The 11922-nt window shown below is 34.0% G+C and overlaps 1 non-coding gene across 1 annotated transcript; it reads right to left on the bottom strand.

Moving 5' to 3' along the window:
* Positions 1 to 354: 354 nt before the first annotated feature.
* On the bottom strand, positions 355 to 436 carry TRNAS-CGA (transfer RNA serine (anticodon CGA)). The gene has a single exon. It is a non-coding gene; the product is annotated as a tRNA-Ser (tRNA).
* Positions 437 to 11922: the final 11486 nt, after the last annotated feature.

Genomic DNA, 11922 nt, shown 5'->3' with positions numbered 1-11922 from the left:
TATTGTTTGTTTTTGTTACGCGGTTGGTCCCTATCTTACCTAAAAAGACTATTATGCCCTTGATTTTTTTTTAATTTATCTAAATAAACACACCTCTAATCTCACCTCCTCATCTTACCTTACCTACCCTATCATTTTTTCCTCTTTAAATAATAGTATTTTTAGATAAGACAAGGACCAAACGCGTAACAAAAATAAACAGTAGGGACCAAACGTGTAACAAAAACAAACCATAGGGACCTTCCGAGTTAAAAAAATAAGTTAGGGACCAAGCACGTAAATTACCCCAAATCATAGGGACCATTTGTGTAATTTACTCTTAAAAAAAATAATAATAAAGAAAAAGTAAAAAATCGTCGACAGCAGGATTCGAACCTGCGCAGGCAAAGCCCAACAGATTTCGAGTCTGTCTCCTTAACCACTCGGACATATCGACTAATTTGTTAGTTAACGGACACATATTAATATAAATATACTCTTATAATCTCCATAGGACCATAGATAATGGGCTAATTTATTAGAAACTGGACGTTTTTTCATTTAGTCTTTATTATTTATATAAAAGCCCAATTACATCTCATTTCTTTTTAATATCTAACTGATTTCATGATATTAGAACAAAAAAGTGAGTAAATTATTTTATTTTATTTTTGGGATATTATAAAAGTGGCTAAATAAATATAAAATAAAAGTTAAATAACAAAATATGATTTGTAATCTATAAATACTTTCACGTTTAATGAAAATTAGTATTCACGCGTCACGGCATAGAACTACTTTGCAAAGTAGAGTATAAAAATGTTTAAAAAAAAGCGATTCAAACAATTATGTGTATTGTTTGGTATAACACTACATACAACCATTCATTACAAAACTAGTTATGATACCCTTATAATATACGGGTTGATTAAAACAAAATGTTAAATACAAATGCTTAAACAACAAGTTTATTTAAATTTGAAATTTGAAATAAATATAAATTAAAAAAAAAGAAAAAAATTAAATTAAAATTATGTGTTAAGTTGTCAGATCCGTGTATTAAATGTGTTAATTATAACAAAATTTTAAATACGAAAGTTTCAATTGTAAATTTATTTAAAATTGAAATTGAAGTTTAAAATTTAAAATTTAAAATTTGAAATTAATATAGTTATTATGGTATGTTTAATTTATAGAAACCAAATTAATGGTATATATTTAATAATGATAAATGAAGTAATGACAAGTGGAAAATAAATATCTTAAAATTATGACAAAATGACATGTGACATAATGCATGAGAGTGTGACAAGTGGCAAAAAAACCCTTCATTTATTAGAGAGGACTAGTTGTGAGACCCATGTATTACATGAGTTAATTTAAAAAAAAAAAGTTAAATATAAAGGTCATATTTAAAAACTTTGAATTAATAAGAAAAATAAAGAATTATTATAATATAATTTTTTTATCTTTTAAATTTAAATAAAAAAACTAATAAACTTTAAATTTAAAAAATTTTAAATTAAAAGGTAAGTTCATTAATGAAATTGATATCTATTTATTAGTACATTTATTACAATTATTATATTAAAATATCATGTGGAATTTAATAAAATAGAAAAACTCATAAAGCTGACATATGGAAAAAAATTAATTCAAAATAACCATAAAATGACATTTGACAAATTGAATGAGAATGTGACAAGTGGTAAAAAAAACCTTCATTTATCAGAGAAGATTAAAATAATAAAAAATCATATTAATAAAAACGAAAACTATAAAAAATACAAAGAACCAAAAACGTAACTTTAAAATATTTAAATTATTAAAATCATAACTTATAAAATATTAATAACTAGTATTTGAGCCCGTGATTTGCCACGAGTTCTTACGTGTTTTTACTATGTATTAGACATGAAATTGATTAAATCAATATATCATATACGTAAAAGTATTAAAAAGGTAAGCTCAAAAAAACTTTTGATTAAATCTAAGACCAAATTAGTAAATATTTAAACTTAAGAAAAAAAGGTTTATGTTTGGACAAAAAAGCAAAGAAAAAAATCACATTGTTGAAAATTATAAATAAAACAAAGGTAGGATTTTGATTTGTGACGGACTTAGTCCTTAAAACAATAAGTAGTAATTTTTTTTCTCAAAATGTCAAAGATTTAAAATTCTTTTGTTGTTTGATAATAGCTACAAAACAACAATAGTATGAAGGAAACTAGTGCAAGTGTTTTTTTTAATAGGTAAGAGACTATTTTTGTAATTTGTATGGATTGTGAATAAAAAGAAAAGAATGAAGGGCCATTTCAGTAAATTTATATTCACCGTTCAGTGAATTCAATATAATGAGGCTACAGTAGCACCTAAGAATAGTGAATCCCTCACAAAAGATTTTTTTCATTGAATAAATGCTCATTTAAGCGGCTTAAAATAGTAATTTTAGTTTGAGACTTTTTTATAAATCAATTTTAGTTTGAGATTTTTTCATAAATTAGGGTAAAATATTAGGATTTTTCCGGAGATTTCCCATTAATAAACTATAAACTAGGTGTAAGAATTACATGAGTTTATTTTAAGGAAAAAAATTAAAATTTTAAACATTTAAGAAATTTGAATTTATAAGAAAAAAATAGAAAAATATTGAATTATTAAAATTACATTGTTTCTTTTTTAAATCAAACAAATAATTTAGATAAATAAACAAAGAAAACTAATAAAACTTTAATTTAGAAAATTTAAAATTAAAAGGAAGTCAATTAATAAAACTGATATCATTTATTATTATATTTATTGTAATTATTACATTTAAATATTATGTGAAAATCAATAAAATGAAAAAAACCACAGAATGTCATGTGGAAAAAAATTAATTGAAAATAACCACAAAATGACATGTGGTCAAATCAATGAGAGTATGACATGTGGCAAAAAGTTCTTTATCTATTAAGGAGGAAGAGTCTTTTGTAGACGTGACATTGTTCTATATTAATTTTTCGCTTATTATGAATAGACCATAATGTCCTTTGTCTTTTTTTTTTTTTTTTTTTTTTTTTTTTTCAAAATAACTCTCTTATTTGTTTCCTATTTATCTCAACAAAAATATTTAATGCACAAAGAATATATATATATATATATATATATATATATATATATATATATATATATATATATATATATATATATATATACACGGAATGTAAATGCAATCATTAATTTGGATTTGAATTCTAAAATAAAGCCTAATCCAAAAAAGTAGGGAATTAAATCGAAATAAAAACATACCATAATGCCCCATATATATTTACCATCTTGTAATCCTATGATTCATGCAACTTCTTCCTCACAGAAAAACAGCTTCATGCGGCTACAGTTTCAATATCATTCGAATATCACAGGTTATCATTAGTATTTTACTATATTTAACAACGATCATAACATTCTACTTTTCTTTATGTGTTTATATGACTATAACTGACTCTATCTCCATCTGTTTACGTGACTGTAAATGTAAATTAGTATTCAACAATTTACCCTTTCAACATTCTTGATACTTAATGTGATGGGTACTGTGATATTAGTTGTCTTCTCACGCGGGATTTGTTCTAGGTTCTTTATACTTCATATCCATACTTCTTCCTGCTATATGTGTGTTTTGCTATTCTAAAATCGAATATTAAGATAACCCATTTTATTAAACAAAATCAAAATACAAAAGACCATTTAATTAGCCTTGCAATCTTTTTCTTTTTAATTTATTTTCCTGCAAATTCCATTTCTTCCCTTTATTTACCCTATATAATGTTACATTTTTCATCCTGCTCATCCCTTATAAATATATGAAAATGAACTTTATTCTAATCTACTCACATTATACATTCTACTAACATAATATTTTATTCTTTTATGTTTTGTTACGATGACAATGACAGAGAGAAACATCACTTTAATTAAAGACTTGGACAACATGAATGATGATTACACACTAAAAGTGTCTATTATCCGGTTATAGAGATCAATCTCAAATGTTAACCCCACTATAGTAAAATCAATTGAGATGATATTGATGGATGAGATGGTAATATCAGTTCACAATAACCCTACTGACCCTGAAGTATCTTGTTGATTCTACTGGGAAACAAAATCCCTGACCATTCATTGTTGCCAAAAACCTTTCAATTGGAAACAAAGGCATCTCCCAGCACGAGTCTCAATCATTGGTACCATCTAAGGCTCATCTTGTTGTCCCATAATCACATTTATGATCTAATCGAGACCTCCCTGGCCTCATATTTACTTACCAATTAAACAAAGTACTGGATATCTAACCGTTTGCTGAGGCTGATAGCCTCATGTACAATCACCACGCAACTCTGAATGAGGGTCTATCTAGCAAGAGCTATCCTAGCCTGCTTGCATAATGGCTCCAACAACCCTCCAGATCCAACCATGGATAACATAACCAACCTTTATACCGATGCAAAATAATATAGTTTGCTCTAACTGAATGCTAACTAAAGTCTTACATCACATCTGACCCTAAACAGCCCTCAACTATCCTCAATCCCACGAATACTGTGGTCTCCAACAATCTCACAATCCATTAAGCCAGGGTCTAACTCTACCTAGAGAAAACTATGAGCCAGATCGTAGATTTGCAACACTCTCACGGATGCTCATTAACCAGGTGAATGCTATGGGCCACCCCGTAGTCTTACAACACTTCTACCACTACCTGTCAGCCTAGTGAATGCTACAAGCCTACAACCACCACGTAGTCTTACAACACTTATACCACTACCTGCCAACCTAGTGAATACTACAACCACCCTATAGTCTTACAATACTTCTACCACTACGTGACAACCTAGTGAATGCTATGACCACTCTCGTAGTCTTACAACACTTCTATACTACCATGGTCCTAACCCATGGTCTTACTGTTCATGTACCATACCAACCATAATCATCATGAGTCGAACCCGCATCCGACTATACCCCAACCAGCTGTTTGGGTTATGCTTCGAACCCCAAAGCCTTAATCAGAAAAGAATAGGCAAAGAGGCTCTAACACAACCCTCGACCTGAACCTAAACACATATCCACCATGCGACACTACTGATGCGCAAGGTAACCTGAGTCCTCATTCCTTGAGCAAACCTCAGTCCATACCACGAACAAAACTGGCTCTCATATTGTCTAGGGTATGGAACTCCTCCTTGTTTCACATCTGAAATCATTCCCATTAATCCAAATGGTTCTCCCCCACTTGGATTCGACTGCGCCCTACCAACCACGAAATCAATGGATTTCCAAACCATCCTGCCACATTACTACCCTAACTATCGACGAACTAAGCCTACAAGAACTAGAATTCCATTATTAGTCAATCCTAAAGAGCACACACCTTCTAAAATTGGATGAATACTCACCGAAATTCCAACGAGCTCAATATTCCCAAGCACTTTCCACTAAATCCACTACAAATCCGTGACAACTTTATCAGATGATGAAGAACAAAATCTCAACTATTAAAACGGGCACCCAACCAATTCAACGACCTACTTACACCAAAGCAATTCACATGCGAACTTGCAACTAACTGCACTTCTAAGGTATGAACTTGAAAACTACCAATCTTATACCCACGATCAAACTAATTCGCCATTGCCTCACAACCTCAAAAGATCCACACAATGCCTCCATTCAAATATGGCATGCCCACCCTGCAAATTCCTTGAATTCCTTACTGATACCACCAAAAATCAAACCGGTTGCTGGTTTTCTTCCACTTAAAGCTTGTTCTGACAATAGTCGATGCTTCCCTCATCGAAATCCAAAACCGGCTTACCCAAATATCCTCTAAGCATGGCTTTCGATATGCAAAATGGCATATAAAGGTTCTTAAAATACAATGTCTAGACCATCATGAGGAAAATTCTAATTTATATGTTGAGACAACATACCATCACAAATACATATAATAAAAACATGAAGAAAGGAATATAGTACATAGCTGCGATGTCAACTGGAGGAACTCGAATCTCCTCGACCCAAGACTGCAATGCTCGACTCCTCACCATGGGAACATCCACTTTGCCATGGCGACCATCGGTAACCCTCAGAGTGGGTGGAGCAGGTTCCCTCACTGCTCCCCTCTTCAACTCCAGATAGTCGACCTTCTTGTGTCCCACTTGGTTGCAGTAGAAACATAACAGACTTGATCCCTATGGATAATCTCTGTTGACATGACCAATCCTGCCACACTTGTAGCAACCTAAACCCCTAGATCGACGAATTCCATTGTGATGCTTGCCCATACATGCTGCACTGACCTTGGCTATGCTGGCCTCTTACTCGCTGATCAGAATTCGTGGGTCTCTTCGCAGGACCCCCAACTATCTACACTTGATCTGGCTTCTTTTTTTCGAGGTGCTCCAAATCAATCTCCCGTTCTCGGGCTCTATCAATCATATCATTTAGGGCCTTACACTCTGAAAAGTTCACAAACTCCCTGAAATCATCCCTCAGCATATCATGATACCACACCATCTTCATCTCCTCGTCCACCGCATATTACGGAACCAACAAAGCGCTCTCCTGAAACTTGGTAGTGATATCTGCCATAGTCTCAGTAGTCTAGAAAAGATCCTGAAACTCCCTCTCCAGTTGTTGCACCTCTATTGCTGGAGCAAAATCCTCCTACAATTATATGATAGACTCCTCCTAAGACATGGACACCATAGACACATATTCCAACACACTACCGACCTCCTCCCATCAATCATGGGCTCGGTCCCTCAAAAGACAATATGCAAATCCCATCTTTACCCCATCAAGGTAGAAACACGTCTTCTGAGCATTCTCCATGTCAACGATCCATCGGCGGCTATCATTGAGGTCCTTAGCCCTAAAGAACTTTGATGCTTTACAAGCCTTGAACTCCTAAAATGTGGGAGTTTGTGCTCCCAACTGTACTGCAATGATCTCAACCCGAAAGGCCCATAGTCGCTCATCCAGGAACTCTATAATACCAGTGTGGTACTCGTACTGATGCTCATACATAATATCCATGATCCTATCCTTGATCGTACCAAAAATCACCAGAGTCTGCTCTAAAATACCTCGGGTGATCTCTGACGAGATGAACTCCCACATCCACTCATCTATCGTCTCGGTGCCAGCACCTGAGCCTAAATCATACCCTCTGCCACGAGTAATCATCACCATACTGATAAGCAACCATACTATAATCAGAACATACTCAAAGAATCCTCATCCCATAGGTTTTCTAGATTGTCCATGACTCCCCTCAATTTGAGTATGGATCCTATGCTTTCTGTAGTACGAGCCTAATACTACCTTCCATACCTATCCATACCTTCCTTAAGAGTTATATCGAATCCTCCAAATCACCTTCTCATATAGGTACTCTAAGTACTTGCTAAATAGCACAACCAACCTAATAAAGCACTTCCTAGGCTCTCCTAGGTTTCTAACCTCACCTTGCCATCAACTGCTAAAGAAATCTCACTAATGTTAGCTAACTACTTCATGAATATAATCACATTCAACAAAGCTTAGATAATCCTTTGAGTAAAAGAATCAATCCCTACAACGGTTAGACTCAAACGAGAGCCGCACAATAGAGACAAATCCTCCATTATGAGATTATTTGAACTTTGCATCATGTGACTTAAACATATTCACTCAATAGTTAACTCACATCACTGAGGGTTCCACGAAGCACAAAGCAAGCAACATTCGTGCATCGGAAAACTAACCAGCGTATCACCTAGTCAGGTCATCCTATTCCAATCATCTGATATCCATACTAGAATGTAATTCGAAAAGCTCAAACAACAGGCATATAAAGTCATCTATCCTAATCATGAAATCCTGAGCATATAACCCTATTCTAGCATGCAATTCTCATAACAAACATGTATGGGAGCTCGACTGGTTTTACGCATCACACCCCCTTTTTCTTTATAAAAATCCTTTTAGAATTTGTTATTCTTTCAAAAGATTACCAGTTCCTTAGTTTGAGTTCTGTCAGACCCAAGACTGTGCCCGAATCCCTCAAACCAAGGCTCTGATACCAACTTGAAACATCCCAAAAATTATAAGGTAAAATTTTCATTTTCTTAAAATTCAACCATAAACACCATTTATCGTTCTCAAATATTCAAAAGCATATCAAAGTAAAAATAGTTATCATAGTACGATCCCAAAGTTACAAAGTGCGGAAACATGGGTGGATACATTGCGATCAAGCCGGACCCTTCCCTTTCGAACCAGAAGTACTTGAAACCATAAACATAAACTATAAGCATAAGGCTTAGTGAGTTCTCCAAAATACCTCATATCATACATATATGTCAGCTCAAGGTTGTACCGAGTCTATGTCATCCCTAAGTCTATTTCAACTTATATGTCAACTAAAGGTTGTACTTGGTCTATTTCACCCCCATGTCTATTTTAACCTTGAGTCTATTTCAACTCATATGTCAGCATAAGGTTGTACCGGGTCTATTTCACCGCACACACACACACATATATATATATATATATATATATATATATATATATATATATATATATATATAGCAAAAAGGTATACATGCATACAACACATACAACACATGCAAGAGTCACACGAACCGCTAGCTTACCAATAACAATAATTCATGGGACAATATTGGTGCCTTCAACCTGCCAAACACCGGGAGGAGACTCACCAGAATCACGATGCTAACTAAAATCTCCCGTAATACTACACTATTCACAACCAACATCTCTCACCGCCAAAAGATGGGTGCAAAACACCTACTAACAATCTAGACAAGTCAAACCCTAAGTCTACCTACTAAAAAATAGAGATTGACCCAAAAAGTTAACCCATGCCAAAAGTCAACGATCAAAGTCAATGGCCAATGTTGACTTTAGTCAACTGCCATGTCATGGCCACCTATGGCCACACCGTGATCGTGATATTCCATATTGACATGCGGTGGTGACCTGGTGCTACACCGTGGGCACCGAGTCTTCAACAACTTAATGGATTAAGCTGTCTCCTTTGATCCTAAGTGCTCCAAAGTTTAGATCTAGTCTATACTATTGTCTAAATGGATAAAGTTTCCAACTTTATCCACCAAGACACCAAAAGAGATCAAGATCTCAAACCCTAGGTGCAAATAAATACAAAATCCATAACCTCTTAATCATTAAGCCCTTAATCTGAAAAAGTACTTAACCCAACTACTCCATAAGGGTTTCTAATACTAGATCTATCATAAAGGTGGAAGCTTTATAGATATTTATGTCCAATGCATGTCTAAGATCCATCTTAGGTCAAAATATGAAGCCTAAAGGCCAAAACTTAGGCAAATGATAAGATCTTCCATCAAAGACTAGATCCATAGCATATAATACTCTTGGGACTCAGGAGAGTCACAAAGTTGCAAACTTTATGAGTTCCTTCTCTCCAAACTTGCTCAAACACGAGCAACATTGGATAATATTCAATATCTAACCACCAAATGACATAAATTAAAGAACTTAGACACTTAAAAGGTGTGGAGATAATATGAGGTGATGATAATGCTGATTCCTTGCGAGCTCCACCAAAAGATTGCCTTCTTTTTCTTCTTTAAGCGAATAAAGCTCCAAAAAGCTCAGGAATCAAACAAAGGATGGAGGCTAGGGTTTTTTGAGGTGAAAGAGGGCTTGGAGGCTGATAATGAACCCTAAAATGGGTTTAGAGGGTTTAAATACGAAGGGAACCCTAAAATAATGATAGGCTTGGGACAGAACAACTGTCACGTCGTGGCTACTCTTGGCCACGTCGTGGTGGCTCAATAAAATGCATGTGCCATTTCTTCAATGCCACGATGTGGGCATCCTTTCTCCACGCCGTGGTACATAATTTTTTCCCAAAACTCCATCTTTTGCCCTAGAGAATAAAAGCTAAACCATACTTGAACATGGGTGTTACATATAGGGTCCTTTTGGGTTGCCCTCAAGACCCAAATTGAGTAGAATAAATAAAGGAGATTTTTTTATTAATTATTATGGTTAATAATTAATTAGAAACTAATTGGAAATATATTTTGGGAATTAATTAACAGTTTAATTAATTAAAGGGTTGAATATTCAATTAGTCAATAGTTAGTTGATCAGGAATATTCCAGAACCCTTATGGAGTTAAGGCTAGATGAAAATCACTCCATCCCACATGGGAAACGTAGTGAATTTCGTAGTTAGCTCCTTATCCTACATGAGAAAGAGTAAAAAACCTAGGAAGACATCCTATGCTATAAATAGGACCTTAGGGATTTCATCTTCCTTGTACCTTGGCTTGAATTTTTCACCAACTCTTCTTCTTCCTCCCATAGGGATGATTTCTAACCCTCTTAGGGTTTGTGAAATTGACCCTTCTCCTAAGAAACTTCAAGGAGGACATGATCAAAATCTCAAGCATAGAGATCAAGGGCTACATAAGAGGTATGTTTTCTTCTTTATGTTTTATGTTTTATAGGGTAGCAATAATTAGTATGAAGTCATAGATCCAAGGGTGCATGTATACTTAGGTATATCATAGTTTGATTTTTCTGCTACCTAGTTTAAGTATATTTAATACATAGAAAACTCAACAATGGTATCAGAGCCATTCGTTCATAATATTAGCACCCTTAATCCATATTTTATGTAGATCCTTGTTTGAAGTTGAAAAGAAGAAGATAAATTTGAAAATTCATAATAGAGAAACCTTTTAATCGTAACTCACGACATGAGGCTACCAGATTGTAACACCCTAATTTCAAATTAATTTAAATAGTTATAATCATAGGTCAAAAATAACAGTTTAAGTTTATAAATTCAAATCTTCGAATTCCAATAGATAATTTTATATTTCAAGGCTAAGTATTAAGGTGTATGAAATGAAATTATAATTACTTGAATGTCAAATCCATGATAGTTGGAGTTATGAAGAACCAGACTGAGACTTGAGGACTTTAAAGTCATAATATTGCAAAGAGGGGCAATAAAGTTATTGTTTCAAACCTAGGGACATAAGGGGAAATTTTTTGGGTTGAATTGGGGGCCTTAGGGCCGAATTTGGTCAGCCACTTAAGTTAAGAACCCTTAAACACAACTTAGCCCTAATATCCATTTTGCTTGGAATTCCCGTTTTTAAAGACCTTTCAGCAGTGTTTGGACGATCCCCAGAGATTGAACCGTTGGATCATCAAGAAATTTGGAGCGAAGCTTCCAAAGACATATATTAAAGCTTTGACTATTGGAATTTTAATTGAAATGTACTTGAGTTACTGGTCGTTAATCGTGACAGAAACTTTAGGGTTGTTGTCAAAATCGTTTTAGGTGCAATGCTTGTATGGAGCTTTCAATCTCAACAACCTAGGTATGATTTTTTGACCATTGAATGGAAATTTCCTATAAGTACTGGGCTGATGCTCTACAGACCTAGAAGATGTTAATCGAACTTGAGACTTAATGGGTTGAGTGGATTAAATCATAACCCTAGTTTTATCTTTCTGAAAAATAGACCAATCTGTCCATATCTTTGAGAGACCATATCTCTATCATGAGAAAACCTTTTTAGTCGAAACCAAATCCCATTATTTCGTTTTTGAGTTCTATACAATTCATTAGTTTTGACCAAAGTCCAAAAATGCCACTTACTAGGGTGAAATTGACCATTTACCCAAACTGGTCCGCAATTAACTATTTTGCGATGCAGTTTTGTGAAAATCACCAAAAATTGTAGAACAATCGTACGGAGGTGTGCAAATACTAATTTTAAAGATAAGGACCTGAAGTTCATTCATATAGAACATTTTTGAAAAATAAGGTGTTTAAAGGGGGTAAAACAGGTCCTGAAAAGACCATAACTTTGATGTATAAATCTGAAAT

The sequence above is a fragment of the Lactuca sativa genome, chromosome 4 (assembly GCF_002870075.4).
Source record: "Lactuca sativa cultivar Salinas chromosome 4, Lsat_Salinas_v11, whole genome shotgun sequence".
NCBI lineage: Eukaryota > Viridiplantae > Streptophyta > Magnoliopsida > Asterales > Asteraceae > Lactuca > Lactuca sativa.
Note: the sequence above shows the minus strand (reverse complement) of the source record. Positions and strands in the feature narration are given on the sequence as shown.